The 23,413-nt window shown below is 36.9% G+C and overlaps 2 long non-coding RNA genes across 2 annotated transcripts in view; one reads left to right on the top strand and one right to left on the bottom strand.

Annotated features, from left to right (window-relative positions):
* The window catches only part of LOC131833637 (uncharacterized), a 29,614-nt gene extending 9,349 nt beyond the window's left edge, over positions 1 to 20,265 (bottom strand). The window contains exons 1-3 of the long non-coding RNA XR_009354560.1: positions 20,114 to 20,265; positions 16,507 to 16,609; positions 9,539 to 9,594 (exon numbers count right to left, since the gene is read on the bottom strand). This is a non-coding gene — a long non-coding RNA (uncharacterized LOC131833637). The remainder of the gene's footprint in view (positions 1 to 9,538; positions 9,595 to 16,506; positions 16,610 to 20,113) is intronic.
* The window catches only part of LOC131833631 (uncharacterized), a 40,350-nt gene that overhangs the window by 5,209 nt on the left and 11,728 nt on the right, over positions 1 to 23,413 (top strand). The window lies entirely within an intron of this gene.

Below are 23,413 nucleotides of genomic sequence, written 5' to 3'. Positions count from 1 at the left end.
GTTTGAGTCACCTGTTTTGGGAGTTTGTTGTTGTTGTTGTTGTTTTGATGAGTCTGGCTAGAGGTTAAACAATTTTTTGATCTTTTCAAAGACTCAGCTCCTGGCTTCTTTGATCTGTTCCTTGTTTGTTTGTTTCTATATAATTTATTTTTGCTCTAATCTTTATCATTTCTTTCCTTCTGCTGGTTTTGAGTTTTGCTTGCCCTTCTTTTGTTAGGTCCTTTAAGTGTATGGTTAGACTATTTATTTGAGGTTTTTCTTGTTTCTTTAGATAGGCCTGTAGTGCCATAAACTTTCCTTTTAGAATGACTTTCTGCATCCCAAAGGTTTTGGACTATGGTGTTTTCAGTTTCATTTTTCTTCATGTAATTTTGGTTTTTTCTTTGATTTCTTGGTGACCCATTCATTGTTTAATATCCTTCTATTCAACCTTCATGTATTTGTGCTCCTTCCAGATTTTTTCTTACAGTTGATTTCTAGTTTCATAGCATCAATAGAAAAGATGCATGATATGACTTTGATCTTTTGGATTTATTGAGATTTTATTTCTGGCCTAATATGTGACCTATTCTGGAGAATATTTTATGTGCATTTGTAAAGAATGTGTATTCTGCTGTTTTAGGATGAAATGTCCTGAATGTATCTGTTAAATTTATCTGGTTAGTGTCATTCAAAGTCACTGTTCCTTGTTGATTTTCTGTTTGGATGATCTGTGCACTAATGTAAGTGAGGTGTTAACGTCTCCCACTATTATTGTATTACTACTGATTAGTTCCTTTATATTTGTTATTAACTGTTTTATGTACTTAGGTACTCCCATTCTAGGTGCATAAATATTTAGAATTGTTATATCTTCTTCTTGGATTATCCCTTTTTTATTATATAGTGTCTTTGTCTCTTTTTATAGTCTTTGTTTTAATGTCTATTTTGTCTGATATAAGTATTGCTACCCCAGCTTTCTTTTGACAGCCATTTGTATGACAAATATTTCTCCGTCCCCTCACTTTCAAATTGCATATGTCTTTAGGTCTGAAATGAGTCACTTGTGGGTGGCATATACATGGATGTTGTTATTGTTTTTTAACCATTTTGTCACCTTATGTCTTTTGTTTGAAACATTTAGTCTACGTTCACATTCAAAGTAATTATTAATAAGTATGCATTTATTACCATTTTGTAACTTTTTTGTAGTACCAAGTTTTTATTTAAATTCCAGTTAGTTAACATAAAGTGCAATATTATTTTCAGTAGAATTCAGCGATTCATCACCTATATACAACACCCAGTGTTCATCACAACCAGTGCCCTCCTTAATACCTATCTCCCATTTAATAAATCCCCCACCCACCTCCCCTCCAGCAACCCTCAGTTTGTTCTCTATATTTAGGAATCTGTTTTATGATTTGTCTCTCTCCCCCCATTTTCATCTGTTTTATTTCTTAAATTCCACATATAAGCGAAATCATATGGTATTTGTCATTCTTTGACTAATTTTGATTAGCATAATACACTCTAGCTCCACTCACGTCATTGCAAATGGGAATATTTCATTCTTTTTTAAATTTTTAAAAAATTTTAAAGATTTTATTTATGTATTTATTAATTGGAGAGAGAGCGTATGTGAATAAGGGAGAAAGGGAGAGAGAATCTGAAGCAGACTCCACACTGAGTGCAGAGTTCAACGTGGGGCTCAATCCCACAACTGTGAGATCATGACCTGAGCCAAAACCAGGAGTTGGATGCTTAACCGACTGAGCCACCCAGGCACCCCAAGATTTCATTCTTTTGATAGCTGAGTATATTCAGTGTGTGTGTGTGTGTGTGTGTGTGTGTACATACACATGAAGATGTGATATATATATACATAGACACACACATCTATATGTTCTAGGTTATCCTAAACAACTTCTTTATCCATTCATCAGTTGATTGGCATTTGGGCTCTTTCCATAATTTGGCTATTATAGATAATGTTGCTATTAACATTGGGGTACCTATATCCCTGGGAATCAATATTTTTGGTTGTTTTTGTAGTTATCTGATTGTTTCTTCTCTTGCTCTCTTTTCTCACAGTTCATTGGTTTTCTTTAGTGATATACCTGGTTTCCTTTGTCTTTTTTTTTTTCCTTATCTACTATTGTTTTTTTATGTGTGGTTACCATTAGATTTGTATACAACATTTTCTGCATATAGCAGTCTATATTAAGTTGATGGCTACTTAAATTTGAGCCCATTTTTTTGTATACCATATATCAAACACTACCACATTTTTAGTATATGCTGTCATACTTTACATCATTTTATATTGTGAATCCCTTGACTGATTTTTACAGATATTCTTACTGCTTTTGTATTTCCTACTTTTCTTAGTTCTCCTTATGGTCTTTCCTTTCCACTCAGAGTCCCTTTTAACATTTCTTGTAGGGCTGGTTTAGTGGGCATGAACTCCTCTAACTTTTGTTTGTCTGAGAAACTCTCTATCTTTCCTTTTATTCTGAATGATAACCTTGCTGGATAGAGTACTATCAGCCACAGATTTTTTTTCTTTTTAGTACTTTGAATATATCATGCCACTTTCTTTTGGCCTGCAAAGTTTGTGCTAGAAACCTGCTGATAGCCTTGTGGAGATGTTTCTTGTATGTAAATGTGTTTTTTCTCTTGCCCTTTAAAAAATTCTCTTTATCACTAATTTTTGCCATTTTAATTACTATGTGTCTTGTTGTAGACCTATGCGGGTTGATTTTTTTGGAGGTTCTCTGTGTCTCCTGGATCTAGATGTATTTCCTTCCCCTGGGAAGTTTTCAGCTATGATTTCTACAATTAAATTTTCTGTCCCCTTTTCTCTCTGCTTCTTCATCTGGGAACACTATTAGACAAATATTATTATGCCTGATGGAGTTGATGAGTTTCCTAAGTCTATTCTCATTTTGCATAATCTTTTTTTTTTTTTTTAACTGCTTAGCTTGATTATTTTCCCTTACTCTGCCCTCCAGGTTGCTAACTCATTCCTCTGCCTGCTATTTATTCCATTTGGCCTATTTTTAATTTTGTTTATTGTGTTCCTCATCTCCAATTTTTTTATGTTCTCTATTTCTTTGTTAAGGGTCTCACTTGTGTCCTCACTGTTTTATCAAGTCCAGTGAATATCTTTATGATCATTACCTTAAATTTTCTATCAGTCCCACTACTTATCTCCATTTCATTTAAGCCTCTTGTTATGATTTTTTTTCCTCATTCTCTCATTTGGGACATATTTTACCTCCTTACTTTGTCTAGTTATCTATGTCTGTTTCTCTGTGTCAGGAATGCCAGGTACATCTCCTGTTCTTGAATATAATGGCCTTATGAAGAAGAGGTCCTATTGTGCCCTGTAATGCAGTGTCTTCTGTTCACCAGGAGCTGCCATTTCAGAGGTGTCTCCTATGTGTGTTGCATGTGCTCCACTGTTTTGTCCTGGACACCTTTTCTTTCAGTGCAGCCATCTGCAGAGGCTTTTTTGCATGTTGTGGGCAGTGTATGGCCCCCAGTGGGGTGGGGTGTATAGTCTTAACAAGGTACATGCTGGTTTTCTTATAAAATGAGACCTGCTGCTGCCACTGAGACTGGGGCCATGTGGGAAGTCTATACAATTTTAATAAGGTGCACCTTAGGTCCATGCCAATGTTAGGACCCAGACCCTGCAAAATGTGTAGGCTGGGAAAGGCAGTGTTGGCAAGGCTTGCACTGGTCTTCTGAGGGAGGAAACCTGCAATACTGGGACTGAGGCAAAAATGACTGGATAGGCTTTGGATCTGCCAAAGTGCATGGGGTAGGGCTTGTTGTGAGCAAGTCATAGAGCTGGTCCCTGCTGGTGACCATGTGTTTATGCTGGGGAAGGGGGAAAGGAAATGGTGCCTGTTCCTGGGTGGCCGTGTCAGGGCAGGGGTAGTGGGTGTTCTCTCTAGGGACAGGCTCTGAAATGAGTAAACTACTCCCCCTCCCTCCCATATGCCCCAGGCATTTTTAAGACTCCTGCTTCTCTGCTGTAACTCCACAAGCAGTTTGTCATACTTTTTTTTTTTTTTTTTTTTTTTTTTTTTTAAAGCAGGGGCAGAGGGAGAGGGAGAAGCAGGCTTCCAACTAAGCAGGGAGCCCAATGCGGGGCTCGATCTCAGAACCCTGGGAACTTGACCTGAGCTGAAGGCAGACGCTTAAGGACTGAGCCACCCAGGCACTCCAAATCATACTATTTTTTTTAAGGGCAGGGACACAGCTTCCTATCACCCACCATCCTGACTCTTCAAGAGCTGAGACTGCTGATTTTTAAAATTCCAGGCTTTAAATCTCACTACTTATAAGAACTCATAAAATTCAGCCCCTCTAGTTTTCAAAATCACACGTTATGAGGATTCATCTTACCTATGCAGGTTCCCCATTGTGACAGTGTTTCTTGCTTTTCTCCACGCTCACAACTCCCTCCCCGCAATGATGGCCACAGTCATTTTCACTCCACACAATGTCTCTGCCCTTCCTATCCTCTTTAATGTGGCCTCTTTTCTACTTTGAGTTGTGGAGTTCCTTCTGCAAGTCTTGGGGTCATTTTCTGGGTTATTTACAATGATGTGAATGTTATTTAGTTGTATCCATGGGATGAGGTGAATTTAAGGTCATTTTACTTAGCCATCTTGGCCCCCAGTCAGCTCCCAACTATGATTTTAGAATTTTCTATTATTTTTTCCTGAAATTTTTTGTTTTATATATTTTGAATCTGTGTTATTATGATCATACAGATTTTGTATTATATCTTCCTATCAGAAAACCCCTTTATTATCATGAAATAAAAACTATTTCAAGTGATGTTTCTTGACTTAAAGGATCCTATATCTAATATTTGTATAGCTATATCAGGTTTTTTATTAATGTTCACATGGTATATATATTTTTAATCCTTTACTTTTAATCTTTCTGTGTTCTTATATTTTAAATGTGACTCCTGTGAGGAAGATAAAATTAGGTTTCTTATCATCCAGTCTGACAATGCTCTGCTAAGTATATCAGTAACTACTGATATAGTATGGTTTATATACAAATTTACTATAGGTTTTCTACTTGACCCATATATTTTTTGTTCCATTCTTTTCTTCTTTTATTTTTATTTTATTTTTTTTAAAGATTTATTTATTTGACAGAGAGAAATCACAAGTAGACAGAGAGGCAGCCAGAGAGAGAGAGAGAGGGAAGCAAGCTCCCTGCTGAGCAGAGAGCCCGATGCGGGGCTCGATCCCAGGACCCTGAGATCATGACCTGAGCCGAAGGCAGCGGCTTAATCCACTGAGCCACCCAGGCACCCCTCTTTTCTTCTTGATAATTTTTATCAATCCATATTTTCCATCTATTAACTTGTTAGTTATACTTCATTTTATAATTTTTTAGAGACAAAACAAGTGTTCCTATCTTATTCAGTCTAACAAAATGCATTAACTTATCACTTCTCTGAAACTGGTGGAAGCTTAGAATCTTTGAATTCTATTTAGCAAACCTCCTTCAAGTTATCAATGTAACGTATTTTAGTTCCATATGTATTTTTTAAATTCCAAAAGACATTACAATTGTTGCTTTGTGTAATATATATTATATTTATCCACATTTCTGTTTCTTTTCTTTCCATCTTATATTTTATACTTCCATGCAAGATTATTTTTCTTCTGGCAAAGAACTCCCTTTCATTATTTTCACATAACCCTGTTGCCAGCAAATTCCTTTAGTTTCCATTTGGTTTAAAAATTTTATTTCACCATCATTTCAGGAGTGTATTTTACTAGGCTAGGCTTCTAGACTGTTTCTTTCATCACTCTAAAGATGCCAGTACATTACATTCTGTGTTTCACTATTTCTGCTGAGAAGTCAGCTGTCATTTTTATTGTTGTTTCCTTGTAGATAATGTGCCTTTTTTTCCCTTCTGGCTGCTTTGATGATTTTTACTGTCTTTGGTTTTCAGCAGTTTTACTATGATATGCCTGGTTGTGATTTTCTTTGTGTTTCTCTTGCTTGAGGTTCTCTGACCTTCTTGAATATGCAGATTGATATTCATAAGTTTTCACAAATGCTTATTCGATACTTCTTGAATATTGATTTTGTCTCATTCCTTTTTCTTTTCTTCTCCTTCTGAAACTATAATTATAGAAATAATAGGCGCTATGAATGTGTTCCACATGTCTCCTGTGCTGTGTATGTTTCCTTTTCTTCCTCTTGGCACTTGACTTGTCTTCTAGTTAACTAATTCTGTGTTTGGCTGTGTCTAATCATCTAATCAGCTGCCGAAACCACCCATTTAATTATTAATTTCAGATATTATATTTTTTTAGTTCCACCAAATCCGTTGGCTCTTCATAATTTACATTTCTTAGTTCTGAATCTTTTCATTTATTCTGTCTACCTTGTCTTTATTTTATTTAACATATTAATTATGATTAATCTAAAACCCCCTTTGTGCTACCACCAATATGTGAATCCTATGTGTTTCTGTTTCTGTTCATGTCTTAAAATCTACTTTGGTATTAGTATAACTTTACCAGTCATCTTTTGGCTAGTGTTTTTACATAGTTTCTTCTGCATTATTTTTCTTTCAACTTTTCTGTGCTCTTATATATAATATATGTAAGTAGCATATAATTGATTTTTCTTTTTCATACTGTCAATGTTAATGTCCAGATTACAGAGTTATATTTTCTTGGTTCTTTCGATGGTTAATTTTTAAATTTAATTAATTTTAATCAATTCAAGTACTCAACATTGTGTATTTAGAAAAAGAAAAGGAAGAGAGGTTCCACTTGCTGTTGTCTTCCATATGAGAGGAATCCCCTGCTCTCTCTTCAGTAGATATATTAAAGGGTTGGCCATCTCAATCCAACCAAAGACTTAAGTAGGTTATAGCTGTTCCTGCAGTCAAATCTCATATTGAATCAGTATTTCTCTCACCAATCCTGATTTTCTGATTGAGAACCTAGCAGGTCTCAAACTCCTCAGCTTTGAAAGTCTGCAGGAGATCTGGGGTTTCCAGCCTAGATCTAGGGTGGAAACCCCAGATCTCCAGCCTCAGCCCAGACAGCTTCAACCCGGTACCTATCCTAAGGAGGATATAGGTGGTATCTTGAGGCAGATTGCTTTAAGTGGTGGATCTTGGAGACTGCAGATATTTCTCTATGGCTTAAGTTATTGTTTTAACTTTTTAGTCATGCACTCAGCTTGCAGTTGTGCACTTGGGTCCTCTCAAGTTTCTCATCTCTCCTGCAGACCCACCCAACTACTAAAACTTCACTGGATTCCTCTGCTCCTGTGCATGGTCTCTTTTTGGTCCAAGTCTGATTCTCAGTTTATAGTAATTATTGGTAAATGGTCCCAGAGAAGAGGAGGGACATCAGCTCATTCCACAACAGTACCGTTTTTCTGAAATTATAGTTTATTTACTCCTCATGGCTCTCACAGTTGTCCTATGCTGTGATTCTTAAAAAAAAAAAAAAAAAAAAAGAAAGAAAAATAATCTTCTCCCACTCCATGGGTTGCCTCTTTGTTTTGTTGACTGTTTCCTTTGCTGTGCAGAAGCTTTTAATCTTGATGAAGTCCCAAAAGTTCATCTTCGCTTTTGTTTCCTTTGCCTTGGGAGACATATCTTGAAAGAAGTTGCTGTGGCTGATATCGAAGAGGTTACTGCCTATGTTCTCCTCTAGGATTCTGATGGATTCCTGTCTCACATTGAGGTCTTTTATCCATTTTGAGTTTATCTTTATGTACGGTGTAAGAGAATGGTCGAGTTTCATTCTTCTACATATAGCTGTCCAGTTTTCCCAGCACCATTTATTGAAGAGACTATCTTTTTCCCACTGTATATTTTTTCCTGTTTTGTCAAAGATTATTTGACCATAGAGTTGAGGGTCCATATCTGGGCTCTCTACTCTGTTCCACTGGTCTATATGTCTGTTTTTATGCCAGTATCATGCTGTCTTGGTGATCACAGCTTTGTAGTAAAGCTTGAAATCAGGTAATGTGATGCCCCCAGTTTTATTTTTGTTTTTCAACATTTCCTTAACAATTCGGGGTCTCTTCAGATTCCATACAAATTTTTTGATTATTTGCTCTAGCTCTTTGAAAAATACCAGTGGAATTTTGATCGAAATGGCATTAAAAGTATAGATTGCTCTAGGCAGTAGAGACACTTTAACAATGTTTATTCTTCTAATCCAAGAGCATGGAATGGTCTTCCATCTTTTTGTGTCTTCTTCAATTTCTTTCATGAGCGTTCTGTAGTTCCTCGAGTACAGCTCCTTTACCTCTTGGATTAGGTTTATTCCCAGGTAGCTTATGGTTCTTGGTGCTATAGTAAATGGAATCGATTCTCTAATTTCCCTGTCTATATTTTCATTGTTAGTGTATAAGAAAGCTACTGATTTCTGTACATTGACTTTGTATCCTGCCACGTTGGTGAATTGTTGTATGAGTTCTAGTAGTTTGGGGGCGGAGTCTTTTGGGTTTTCCATATAAAGAATCATGTCATCTGCGAAGAGAGAGAGTTTGACTTCTTCATTGCCAATCTGGATACCTTTTATTTCTCTTTGTTGTCTGATTGCTGTTGCTAGGACTTCTAATATTAAGTTGAACAAGAGTGGTGAGAGTGGACATCCTTGTCGTGTTCCTGATCTCAATGGGAAGGCTGCAAGCTTTTTCCCATTGAGGATAATAGTCAACAAAATAAAGAGGCAACCCATGGAATGGGAGGAGATATTTGCAAATGACAGTGCAGACAAAAGGTTTATATGCAGGATGTCCTCTGAAATTATTTCATCAGTGCTAGAGTGGAATGAGGACTCAAGATTAGGGAAAGGCTAAAAGGGCTAAGGACAATCAAGATCTACCTACTCTCTCCTTCCATCTAAGAAGGCTGAAAATCTGCGAGTTAAGGGTCCTGGAGCTGAACAGAGGATTCCCCCAAGGTCCCATGGTTCTGGGGAACAGAAACCACCCTAAGATGCCATGGAAAGGAGGCTGGGGAACTGAGAGGGTGTGAGGACAAGGCATGACAGAGCCTGAGGGCCTATGTCAATTCATCACCACTCTTTTGACCTAGTTTAGGGACCGTCAGTCTGGTGGCATCTACTTCAAGAGAAAGAAATCTAACACATAAACACAAATGGGGGGAGGATAGCAGAGCTATTTGGGACAGAAGACAAATTAAGAAATAGAAAGTTTTCCCTATGGGTTTTAGCCTGTTTCTTTTCTAATTCTGTATTTGAGCAATGCCCTGATTTTTTTTTTTTTTTTTTACCAGACAGTCAGGGTATTTGAACACAAAATGACAGAGACTCAACTCCAGTTTCATTAATTCCATCTGGGACAGAGGGGATAAAGTAGGTCCTGGGCTTGTGCCTTCATAGAAGAATTGATTACATTCTGACTGATTCTGATATGAGTGAAGAACTAAAGTCTTCCATGAATGCTAGAATTAGTCTCAATATTGAGCTTGTTCCCTTAATGCATTCCCCCCACCAACCACCCAAGAACTCACATGGGCTCCTGAGTCTTCATTCACCTTCTGAGCTAGAATAAGGGAGACTGATGGTCCTGAAAGACAAAAGGCCTATCATGTAAAACGAGAAAACTGATCAAGGCCAAAACAAGTTGAATCAAATTAGTCAGTTCCCTAATAGGGGTCAGAAATGAGACTGAGCAATCCTCCTAAGGATGTTTTGAGAAAACTGTCTCTTTATAAACTAACAAATTCTGAGAACCATGCATTTTGCAAGTGTTGTATCATTTTATCATCCTAACAACAAATTGGGGAAATACGATATTGTTATCCACATTTAATTCTGTGCCCCAGATACTGGTTTTGATACTTAGCACTATGCTGGCCCTACTAACCTCTCCCAGGCTTATAGTAACTGTCGTCTTAGAAAACTGGCCAGACTCTTTCTGTAGGAGGTAAGTCTACCCTGTGATCTCCTTCACTTTAATGTCTCTGATATCTTTGACTCCTGAGCTTCTTCCGGTGTGAACGTTGGATTAAGTGGCTCCAAGGGCTTCTCCCAGTTGTATCATTTGGTGACTCTAGTACCATCCACCCCTCCATAATCTTGGTTTCCATTACTTAGAGCCTTCTTGTTTCTCTATATGCAAACACCTGCAGAGTCTTGTCCTTCACACAAAATTTTCACAGATCTCTCCTTGAATTCTTATAGACCCCTGTAGGCAGAAGCACTAATTCCTTTTTAGAGACAAGTAAACACAAGCTGAGAAATAGAAGTGAACTTTTCCTGAGGTTTGCCGACTTTAAAGGTCCTGCTCTCCACCCCACCCCACACAGCCTCTCTCACTGCCCTTCTCCCTCTATCCACCCTGTTCTTCTTCTTGCTGATACACTGGGCTAAACCCAGAACTCAGGCTTTGCTCCCTGCTTGTTTCCCAGGAAACCAGTCCATCAGGGAGTTCACCCAATTACATGGTTTCAATTACTATTTGTTGAGAGATAATCTTCATTCCCAGCTCTTAACCAACATGTGCTCTCCTATCTACATGCAATTCCACTTGTGATTTTGTGGGCATTTCTCTTTTCCTGAGGTATTTTCTCCATACATCCACATATTTTGTAAGTGCATTGATATAAAGATAAAAATATTAGTCTAGATTAAAACGTTGTCTTTGAATTTTTTTCTTCTGATCATAAAAGAAATTACAACATTTTTGTGAGCCCCCTAAAAGTATTGTTGCCCTAGGCAATGTAATAGCGTGTCTTTGTCTTTAATAATGAAAAATTGGCCTTACGTACATGATTCTTCTGAGACTGCAAAATAACCATCCACAAGAGTTAATCAGAACAAACCTGCAGCCTGGGGAATAAATAGTTCTTGTTTCCACCAACTAGGGTAGAAAATCTCTTAATTCTTAGGGCATGCAGTAGGAGGCTCCTAAGTGGGTTAAGTCTTAGTCCTAGGCTAAATGCTGCTTTGGTCCCACCTAAGAAAGCTTAAAAGCAAGTCCTGAAAGGATTAAATGGTTTAGAAGTAACTTAGATGTATCACAGAATAAAGCTCAGCAGTACTTGTAGAAATACAAAAATATCCAACACCCAAAAGATAAAATCCATAAGGTCTCTGGCATTTACTCAAACATTACTAGGCACAGCAAAAATCATAAAATAAGACCCACAATAGGCATAGTCACTAAACCAAAAGAGACTCAGAAATGACACCACAGATGATATTGTTAGTAGACAGGGCATTTAAACAGTTATTATAAATGTATTAAATATGTTCAAAAAGCTTAGAGGAAAGATCACACATGTTAGTGGAGACATGGAAGATGAAACCCCCAATCAAATATCAATAAATGAAAATCACAGTATCTGAGATGAAAAATATACTACGGAATTAACAACAGATTAAAGATTCTAAAAGAAAACAGTAGTAAACTTGAAGACAATTAGAAAGCAATAGAACTGAAACCATCAAAAAACCCTCAGCGACAAAAAAGGCTGAAAACAATTATCACAGTATTAGGGGGACATTTAATTGTCACCCCCAAGAAGGGGAGGGGGCAGACACAATATTTTAAGATTTAATGGTAGAAGGTTTGCAAGCTTCGTTAGAAACTATAAACCCACAGGTTCAAGCACAAGAAACATGAAGAAGATTACACCAAGGCACATCATAATTGTATTAGCTTCCCAAGGCTGCCATAACAAACTACCATAGATGGGATGGCTTAAGACAATAGAGATTTATTCTCTCACAGTTCTGGAAACTGGAAGTCTGAAACCAAAATGTCAGCAGGGCCAGGCTCTCTGTGATGGCTACAGTGGTAGAACCTTCCTTGTTTCTTCCTAGGTTCTGGTGGTTCCCAGAAATTTTTGGCATTCTTTGGCTTTCAGCTGCATCTCTCCAAACTCTGCCTCCATAATCATATGCAGATTGTTCTGTGTGTCCGTGTCTTTACATGACATTCTCCTTTCTGTGTATCTGTGTTCAAATTTGTCTCATTCTATGAGGACAGCAGTCATTGGATCAGGGTTCATCCTAGCTCAATATGACCTCATCTAAACTTGATTACATCTGCAAAGACTATTTCCAAATAAGGTCACATTCACAGATATCAAAGCATGGGACTTGAACATATGATGTGGGGCAACACAACTTTATACACTACAATAATCAACTTACCTAAAACTAGTAATTAAGAGAAAAATCTTAAAAGCAGTCAGGTGGGGGAAAAATTATGTACATATGTGCAAAGGATGATAGCAGGTTTTTCATTGAAAGCAATATAAGCCAAAAAAATAAGGACAAGAAAGCAATATCTTAAAATTCCTGGGAAAAAAGACATCAACCTAGAAAAATATGTCTCATGAACAAAGGTGGAATAAAGACTTTTTCAGACACACAAAATCTCAAAAAAAAAAAAAATCACTAGCAAAACTGTACTATAAGAATTGTTGAAGGAAGTCCTCTACACAGAGGGCAGGTGACACTCAATGGAAATATAAATCTACCAAATGAACGAAGAACACTAGAAATGTTAACTATGTGGGTAAATATAAAATAATTTTATCATTATTTAAATCTTTTTATAAAATGATTGTTTAAAGGAAAAATGGGGGTGCCTGGGTGGCTCAGTTGGTTAAGCACCTGACTCTTGATTTTGGCTCAGGTCATAATCTCAAGGTCCTGGGATCAAGCCCTTATCCAGCTCCAGACTCAACAAGGAATCTGCTTTATGTTATCTCTCTCGCTCTCCCTCTGTCCCTTTTCCCCACTCTCTTGCTCTCTACAATAATAAATAAATAAACAAATCTTTAAAAAACGAGGCAAAAATAACAATGTGTTGTGGAGTTTATGATGTATGCAGGATAAAATGTATGATAGCAGTGGTATAGTAACCAGAAGCAGAGAAATGGAGATACACTGTTTGTAGGCACTTATAGTATACATTAAGTGATAAAATATCAATTGTAGTAAATAGTGATAGGCTAAAGATGTATAAGCGTTAAAGTAAACACTAAAATAATACAACAAAAATATTATTAATAAACCAACAAAGGAGATGAAGTGAAATAAAAATACTCAATGTCCTAAAAGAAGAGAGTAAAATGAAAAGAAGAGCAAAGAACAAATGGCAAAGTAGAAGACAAATAGACACATAGAAGATTTAAACCTAACTATAGAAGGTCACCTGGATGGCTCAGTCAGTTAAGTCTCTGACTCCTGACCTCAGCTCAGGTCTTGATCTCAGGATCGTGAGTTCAAGCCCTGTATTAGGCTCCATGCTGGATATAGAGCCTGCTTAAGATTTACTCCCTCCATCTCCCTCTGCCCCTCCCTTCCCAACTTGCATGCCCTCTAATTAAATAAACAAATAATAAATACATAAATAAATAAATATATAAATATCATTACAACATTTTAATTTACACTGCAAGTAATGTCATAGATAGATTCAAAAAGCACAACTTAACTATATGCTGCATATAAATTCACTTTATTTTTTAAATTAAATTAATTAATTTATTTTCAGAAAAACAGTATTTATTATTTTTTCACCACACCCAGTGCTCCATGCAATCTGTGCCCTCTATAATACCCACCACCTGGTACCCCGGCCTCCCACCCCAACCCTGCCAATTCAAACCCCTCAGATTGTTTTTTAGAGTCCATAGTCATGATTCACCTCCCTTTCCAATTTACCCCAACTCCCTTTTCCTCTCTAAGACCCCTTCTCCTCCATGCTATTTGTTATGCTCCACAAATAAGTGAAACCATATGATAATGGACTCTCTCTGTGTGACTGATTTCACTCAGCAATTCACTTTAAATATAAAGATACAGATTGGTTAAAAATAAAGGATGGAATATTATATATACTGTGAACATTATTCTTAAAAACCCTGCAGTGAATATACTAATGTAAGACATAGTGGGTTTCAGAACAAAGAATATTACCAGGGATAAACCTATACTTTTTATAATGATAAAAGGGTCAACTCATCAAGAGAGTAAAAAATCTTCAGTGTCTGTGCACCTAGTCACAGAATTTTCAAACACATGAAGCAAAACTACAAGGAGAAATAGACTAACCTACAACTACTGTTTGATGTTTCATCACTGCTCTCTCAATACTTGATAAAATAAGTAGACAGAATATCAATAAGGTAGAAAACGTAACATAATCAACCAATTTGACCTAATTGACAATTGTGGAACACTCCATCTAGCAACAGCAAAATAGACATTATTTTGAAGTGTACTTGAAACATTAAAAATAGATCATATTCTGGGCCATAAAGGAAGGTTCACGTTCAATATCATTCAAAATATATAAAGTATGTTTATTGACAACAATGGAATTAAATTAGAAATTAATAAGAGATCTTTGGAAAATTTCCAAATATTTAGAATTAAGTAATACACTTCTAAATAACTCATAAGTCAAAGAATAAATAAAAGAAAAATAAAAAGTATTTTGAATTAAGTGAAAATGAAAACAGAGCACAGCAAAATTTGTAGTAGCGGAAGGAAATTTATAGCACTTAATACCTATATTAGGCAAGAAAAAATAGTCTCAAACCAATGATCTTAGCTCCCAACTAGAAACCAGTAAAATGGAAAGAAAAGTAAAGCTAAAGTAAACAGAATAAAGAAAACAAAAAAGTTCAGAACAGAAATCAGTTAGATAGGAAATACTGTAGAGGAAATTCAATGAAACCAAGAGTTGGTTCCTTCAGAAGAGCATATGCAACTAATGAATCGCTAACACTACATCAAAAACTAATGGTGTACCACATGTTGGCTAACGGAACATAATTTTTAAAAAGGTCAATAAAATTGATAATCCTATGGAAAGAATGATTAGAAGAAAAAGGGAGAAAAACCAAATTACCAATATATGACAGAAGTAACATCACTAAGGAGTCTATGATTATTAAAAGGTAAGGAAATATAATGTCTATAAATTTGACAACTTATATGAAATGGACAAATGCCATGAAAAACAAATTCAGGAAAAAATAGAAAACCTGAATAGCCCTACATCTGTTAAACAAATTGAATTTTCAATTAAAGACCCTCTCATACAGAACACTAAAGATCTAAAGATGGTTCACTGGCAAATTCTATGAAATATCTAAGGAAAAAATGATATCAATTCTAACTTTTTCAGAAAATTGGAAAAAAAAGGAATACCTCCCACTAATTCTATGGGGCCAAGATTACCTTGATACCAAAAATCAGACAAAGACACTATGAGAAAACTGCAGATGAATATCCTTCATAAACATAGAGGCAAAAATTTTTAAGAAAATTTTAACAAATTTATTCTAATATTATATAAAAGGGATACTATGTCAAGACCAAGCAGACTTGGTCTAATATAATCATACAAGTTTGATTTAAGAAGGCAAAACAGTCATTGCAATTCACCATATTCATAGAATATCCGTATCATTTCCTAGTTGTAGAAAAGCATTTGACAAAATCCAGTGTCAGTTGTAAAAAAGCATTTGACAAAATCCAATGTCCACTCCTGATTTAAAAAAAAATAACAACTTTCCACAAACTAGGAATACAAGGAAACTTGACAAAGAGCTCCTATTAAATATCTACAGCTAACATGATATTTAGTAGTGAAAAACTACTCCCCCCTCAGATCAGGAATATGACAAGCATAGCTGCTCTTACAAATGTTCAACATTGTACTGGAGATCAAGTTCATTGAGGCAAGGGCAGGGATGATGGAAAGGCATATAGATTGGATACGAAGAAGTAAAACTGTGTCTATTTGCAAATGACATGATCATCCATGTAGGAAATTCCATGGAAACTACAAAAAGTATAATCAATGAGTTTACTAAGGCGAGCAGCATATAAAGTATAAAGAGTATAAAGATGTATAATAATCATCTTTGTATAAATTGGCAATGAACAATTGGAAAGTGAAATTTTAAAAAATACCGTAATTTTTAAATTTTTAAAAATACTATGATAACTCCATAAAAATATGAAGTACTTAGGGATAGATCTTAAAAATGTGTGTAAAACCTATATACCAAAACCCACCAACATTATTAAGACACATTAGTTAAATTTAGAGCTATATTATATTCATGGATTGAAAGACAAAATGTTTTTAAGCTGTAAAATTTCCCCAAACTGATCTGATTCAATACAATCTTAACTGAAATCCCAACAGAGCTCTTTTTTAAAGAAATTGATAAGCTGATTATAAAATTCACATGGAAATGCAAAGGACCTGGGATAACCGAAAGCAACTCTAAAAGAGAACAAATTTGGAGAACTTACATATCTTAATTTGCTAAACATCATAAAGTGATATAATATTATAATGTGAACATATAAACTACTAAAGCCTAAGTTCCCAGAGAGAGACTTAAAAACAGTTGTATTCACACCCAGTTTATATGCAGATCCTTCCCATGTGTCCTCCCAGAAGCCCACGTCAGTTCTGCCAGGGCTGCTGGCAGCTTACTGGTGCGGGCCACATGGCTCCTCCAAAGGCTGCTTGTGTAGTGGCTTCATGTGAACTCATCAGGGTCAGGGACAATAGGCTCTCACTGTTCAGAGCACTTTATCTTGAAATAAAGAACAAAATCAAACTTTAAAGAAATTTGGGGACTATTTATGCTGAGTGATGGAAAAGGACCATTTAAGTACCTGATCTGAAACCAGAGAAGGGCTATAACTCCTGAACTTTCACTGATTTTTCACTCTTCATACTCCCTGATTTTAAGACTTTTCTGGTAATCCATAGCAATCAAGACTGCGCAGTATTGGCATAAAGATAGACAAATAGATCAATAAAATAGAATAGATAGTCTAGGAATAGACCCATACTTACATGGACAATTGATTTTCAACAAATGTACAAAATCAATTCATTTGAGAAAGAATAGTGTTTTCAGCAAATGGTGCTGGAACAATTGGATATCCATAAGCAGTGAAGAAAAAAGAACTTCAATGCATACTTTATACCTCATACAAAAACCAACTCAGGATGGACCACAGGCCAAAATGTAAAACCTCAAACTATAAAACTTTTAACATTAGGCAATATATCCTAGATGTGTTATCAAAAGCAGCATCTGTAGAGGAAAAAATGTGATTAATTAGACTTCATCAAAACTAAGAATTTCCATCTTTGAATGATGTTGTTAAAAGAATGAAAAGACTGGGTGGCTCAGTCGGTTAAGCCACTGCCTTTGGCTCAGGTCGTGATCCTAGGGTGCTGCGATCGAGTTCTGCATCTGGCTCCTTGCTCCGTGGGGAGGCTGCTTCTCTCTCCGTCTCTGCCTGCTTGTGTGCATGCATGCTCTCTCTCTAATAAATAAATAAAATCTTTTTAAAAAGAGAGAGAATGAAAAGGCAAACTATAAACTTCACAGAAGATTATCTACATTAGATAAAGGACTCTCAAAACTCAATATTAAGATCAGAACCTAACAAAAAAGGTGGGGGGGGAATATTTGAACAGACATATCACCAAAGAAGACATGGCAAATAAACACATGAAAAGGTGTTCAACATCATCTGTCATTAGGGAAATGCAAATTAAAGCCACAGTGAGATACATGTACACACCAACTGGAATGTCTACAAAAAGACTGACCATTGCCCAGTGTTGACAAGGATGTAAAAGAACTGAAAAACTTATATGCTGCTGGTGATGACGTAAAACAGTACAACCACTTTGGAAAAGGGTCTGTCAGCTTCTTAGAACATCAAACATGCATCCATTACATGGTCTAGTCGTTTTATGCTTAGATGTTTAACCAAGAGAAATAAAAGCATATATCCATAGGAGCTTTTTTTTTTTTTTTTAAGATTTTGTTTATTTATTTGACAGAGAGAGACACAGTTAGAGAGGGAACACAAGCAATGGGAAGGGGAGAAGCAGGCTCCCTGCTGAGCAGAGAGCCCAATGTGGGGCTCGATCCTAGGACCCTGGGATCATGGCCTGAGCTGATGGCAGACACTCAATGACGGAGCCACCCAGGTGTCCCTTCCATAGGAGCTTTATTTGTTATGGTTGCAAATGAAAAACAACCCAAATGTCCCCTGACTGATGAATGGATAAACAAATTGTGATATAACCACACAATGAAATACTACTAAGCAATAAAAAGGAATGAACCAAGGAAACACACAACCACATGGATAAATTTTAATATACTTACACTGAGTATAAGAAGCCAAACAAAGAAAGAGTAAATAGTGTATGAGTCCAGTTACAGGCAGTTTCTAGAAATGCAAACTAATCTGTAATGACAGTGATTGCCTTGGAACTGGATGCAGGGGAGGATATGGGGTGGAGGAAGGATGCCAAGAAATGAGGGATTCAAAGAAGCATAGGATGATGGATACATTTATTGACTTAATTATAGTGTTGGTTTTATTGATATATACATATGTCAAAAAGTTATCAAATTGTATATTTTAAGTATATAATTTGTGTGTGCTTTGGTGTATGTTTATTGTGTGTGTGTGTGTGTTAATAACATCTTAATATATCCTTTCCCCCAAAAGAATAACCTTAAAAAAAGAGAGAGAGAGAGAAATCTGAGGACCTAGCTAGCTCATTTGGAAGAACATGCAACTCTTGATCTGGAGTCATGAGTTTGAGCCCCAATTTTGGCATAGATGGCTTAAAAATAAAATCTTAAAAAAAGAAAAAAAAGAAATCTGATAGTGAGACAACTGTAATTGTCAAAGGCTCCAGCAGGCCCTCAAGATGTGACCTTGGAAAATAGCTAAAACAACAACAACAACAAAAATGTAACAGCCTCATGCAACCAAGGTGCAGAGTGCAGTAGATCTCTTATGGATGCTCAAAGACACAGAAACCCACTTTATTGCTATCACCAACTGTCATCTCCAGGACTCCTTTTCATACTAGTCACCTATAAAAAATTAATCATTGAGGGCACCTGAGTGGTTCAGTGGGTTAAAACCTCTGCCTTTGGCTCAGGTCATGGCCCCAGGGTCCTGGGATCGAGGCCCGCATCGGGCTCTCTGCTCAGCAGGGAGCCTGCTTCCTCCTCTCTCTCTGACTGCCTCTCTGCTACTTGTGATCTCTCTGTCTGTCAAATAAATAAATAAAAATCTAAAAAAAAAAACCTTAAAAAAATTAATCTTCGATACATGCATGGATACATACATGGTGTACGGATACATACACCATTACTACTGCTCTTAAATATCCTTTTGCCACCTTTTCTTCAGTTCCACCCAAATGCTCTGCTCCTTCCCACGTTAGGGCCTTTACATGTCTCTGCCTGGATTGTGACCCTTCTCTTGACCACATCTTCACCTCTATTTGTGTGTTAATTCTCATGAATCTTTCAAAAGTCAGCCCATATGGAACTTCCTCAGTTTGAGTCAGAACTCCTCACTTTTCCGTTATTATAATACACTAAAATTTTCCCTCTGAGTATGCGCCACAGCTTCTAATTATATATTCACAGTGCTGTTGGTTTAATGTCTACTTTCCTCCCATTAGACTGATTTTTATGAGTCCAGCAACCATATTTGGCCCACACAGGGCCCTATCATCTATCAGAGACTCTGACACATACAAGGAATTCAATAAATACATGTTGGGAGAATGAGAGAATGAACAATGAAAAGAAAATCATGGATGAAATCCTCTAATGTAAAAAAAAAGAAAGAAAGAAATCCTCTAATGTACAAGTGATTTTTTTTAAAGATTTTTTATTTATTTATTTGACAGAGAGAGATCACAAGTAGGCAGAGAGGCAGGCAGAGAGAGGAGAGGAGGAAGCAGGCTCCCTGCTGAGCAGAGAGCCGATGCGGGACTCGATCCCAGGACCCTGAGATCATGACCTGAGCCGAAGGCAGCGGCTTAACCCACTGAGCCACCCAGGCGCCCCATGTACAAGTGATTTTTATAGGTGATCAAGGGCCCTCGGTCTGGAGCTATTCCTTTTACTTCCACCTCCAACGGGGCCACTCAGTAGCAGAACATCTATGTAGCAAGGATAGGGTAGACGACCCATGGAGTTGTCCTCCTGTATGAAAATACATCGGTAAGTAAACTGCTGGTGCCCAGGAATGCCTACCTGTTCCACACCCATTGCTGATGTCAGAGATGTGCTCTTGGTGTCCCAATGTTTCAGCTGGAACTCAGAACATATTGCCATAAACCTGTAGCTTGATCTCAGATGGAAATATCTAGATTTTCAGGAGGCAAAAAAGGCATCTTGGAATCAGGTATAAGGGAAGAAGAAGAAGAAGAAGGAGAAGGAGAAGGAGAAGGAGAAGGAGGAGAAGAAGAAGAGGAAGAGGAAGAGGAAGAAGAAGAAGAAGAAGAAGGAGGAGGAGGAGGAGGAGGAGGAAAAGAAAGAGGAGGAGGAGAAGAAGGAGGAGGAGGAGTGGGACAAGGGGGAGGAGGAAGAGAGGAAGAAGGAGGAGAAGATGGAGGAAGAGAAGGAGAAGGAGGAGAAAGAGAAGAAGAAGAGGAAGAAGAATAAGGGGAAGAAGGGGAAGAAGAAGGAGGAGAAGAAGGAGGGGGAGGAGGAGAAAGGGGAGGATGAGAAAAGGAAAAAAGAGGAAGAGGAGGAAGAGGAAGAAGGAAAATAACTGTTCCCTTGAAATATTATAAAATATTCCAACTAACTAATAATGTTTGGAAAAGGTTACTGATCATTCTGAGGCAGGGTGGGTTCACAAGAGTAAATAATATTTTAAAGGTATCATCAAATAATAAATTATATAATATGTATATAAATATATAATATATATAATACTATATACCATATATTATAATATAATACTATATACCATATATTATAATATATACTATATATTCATATGCTGTATATATAATATATATTATATATACACTAGGCAGAGTCTGAAACATAGTAAGTGTTGCCTACATGGTAGATATTATTGTTAAGTCTTCTTATGAAAAGGAGAAAAAGAGACTATTCGATGAGACTTTTAATCTAATTTACTTTTGTGAATCCAGCTTGGCCCAGAATAATCACTTACGCAAACAATACTAGTTTGTTTGAATAGCTTACAAAACTTCTAGGGAATGACCTTTATATATAAATATTTAATCTTCCCAATAAGCCAATAATGTAGGTATTATCATCACCATTTTACACTCCAAGAAACTGAGTCTCAGAGAGATCATGGAATTTTTCTCAAGGTTATTCAACCTATAAGAGGCAGATCTTGCATCTTTACTCAAATCTGTCAGACTCTAGTTGATCTCTCCTTGTGCTTTAGTGGTATTTCTGGATTTAAGCAAAACATCTGCCCCATTCTCTAATCATCACATTGTGGATAAAACAATGGTATGTTGTTTGTACGATTGTTCACGTAGGTAAACTTACAACAAGCTGAAGGCATTATATCTGAAGCACTTGTCAAAAATTGTGTGTCTATTTGGAAGGAAAGCTATAGATTTTATCTGGAAAACCATGTCTGATTGTTGGCTGTAACTGCCCAGAGTCCTTTGTGGAGAAGAATTCTGAAGCTGCATCTGGGCTCAGTAGGAGAAAGCATGAAATCCACCAACAATTTCTACTAGAGGCTGGAGAGAGTGAAGGTCAGCAGTGGCAGTAGAGTGACAAGTTATGCCAATTATAATAGATGCTCTAAGACCTAAACAAATGACACATCTTTCTAAGAGAATTGCCCAGTTTAGTATTTTGCATAATGACTTTCAAGAAGGCACTGAGGGCACGCTAATGAAGCCCATGCATGACATAAAACTCGGAAAGAGAAACAATATTCCAGATGTCAGAGTCTAAATTAAATTACCTTAACAAACTGAAATGCAGAGCCTAAATAAACAGAACAAAAGTCAACAAAGAATGAATGCAAATTCCTGTAACTAAGGTTAAAATGATAATAATGGAGCAATGGTATAAGAGTATGAATGGGATCCCTGGCTTAAAGATCGTTCATATGAAAAATACTTGGGCTTTTATTGATCCTCTGGGCCAATGAGATGACTTAGCTCCACTAAGAAAGGATATGATAAAGATTGGAGGACCTGCAAGTCCAATCAAACTCTTTCCTTAGACTAGTGCTGTCTAATAGAACTTTTCTGCAGTAATGGAAATGTTCTAAATTTGCACTATCCAATATAGTAGCCACTTAGCTACTTGAAATGTAGATGGTAGAATTGAGGAATTGGATTTTTAATTATATTTAATTTTAATTAACTTAAATGTAAATGGACATATGTGGCTGGTGGCTACCATGTTGGACAGTACAACCTTAGATAAGTGATTTTCATCGCTGGGCCTGGGACATATAGTAGTGTTGGTCAGCAGGTGTGAATTAAGGTTTTAGAAGGGATAAGAATGTTATTGAGCCTAGAAAATATCACTTGAAGAGAGTCATTTTGTTTTCAAATATCCTCAAGTATCTATCTCCTAAGGAAGAGAGTCGGACTTCCTTGGTAGCCCCAGAGGGCAGGACCAGGGTCAATGATCTGAAAACCAGAGGAGGGAGATTTCTTTCTGATATGTAAATGAATCTGTGGCACTTTCTAATAGTGAAAAAAAGTTGTCTCTTGGGTCCTCAACTTCCTCACCTATAAAATAAGGGCAGAAATTTAAATAACCTATAAGACTATTCCCCATTCTAAAAAGCTGTAATTCTACATGCCAAGGCACAGTATTTAAAAATATTTTTACTTAATTAACATGAACCCTAGAATAGAGACATCTTTTTATAAGAATTTTCAGAATTAATTGTGGAAGAAAGTTTACCTTCCCTATTTGTATCTTGAAGGTCCTGCCAGGAAATAAATGGCACACTCAACCTGGATAATTAAGAAGATGTTCATATAGGGAATATTTACAAAGTAAACAGGGTTTAGGAGAACTCTAAATAGATAGTGTTGTAGGCCATAAGCAGCAACAGCATGGAGCAATTATCACCCATTCACAGGCAGCCCATGGGGAACTGCTGGGAGAGTAAATACCTTAATCGTCTCCCACCCTCAGTCTCCTACTAGTGCCTTCTGTTGGCCAGACCCAAATTAAAGCAAGACATAAAGGAAGCCTATTGTTTGTTACAGCCCACTCAGGACTCCTGGGACACAGCGAGATATAGAAGGATTGTTTGGATCTGAAGGAGCAAAATGATATTCAGCATAGGCTGACTTAGACCGTTCAAGCTGCTTTAACAAAAATACCATAGACTGGGTGGCTTAACAGACATTTATTTCACAGTTCTGGAGGCTGAGAAGTCTAAGATCAAGGTGCTGACAGATCTGGTGACTGATGAGGGTCACTTTCCTGGCTTGTAGATAACCACCTTCTTGCCACAACGTCACACAGCCCAGAGAGTAAGCACCTGTCTCCTTCTCTTCTTCTAAGGGCACTAATCTTAAC

This window comes from Mustela lutreola, chromosome 1, assembly GCF_030435805.1.
Source record: "Mustela lutreola isolate mMusLut2 chromosome 1, mMusLut2.pri, whole genome shotgun sequence".
Lineage (NCBI taxonomy): Eukaryota > Metazoa > Chordata > Mammalia > Carnivora > Mustelidae > Mustela > Mustela lutreola.
This window is presented reverse-complemented; position numbering and strand designations above follow the sequence as displayed.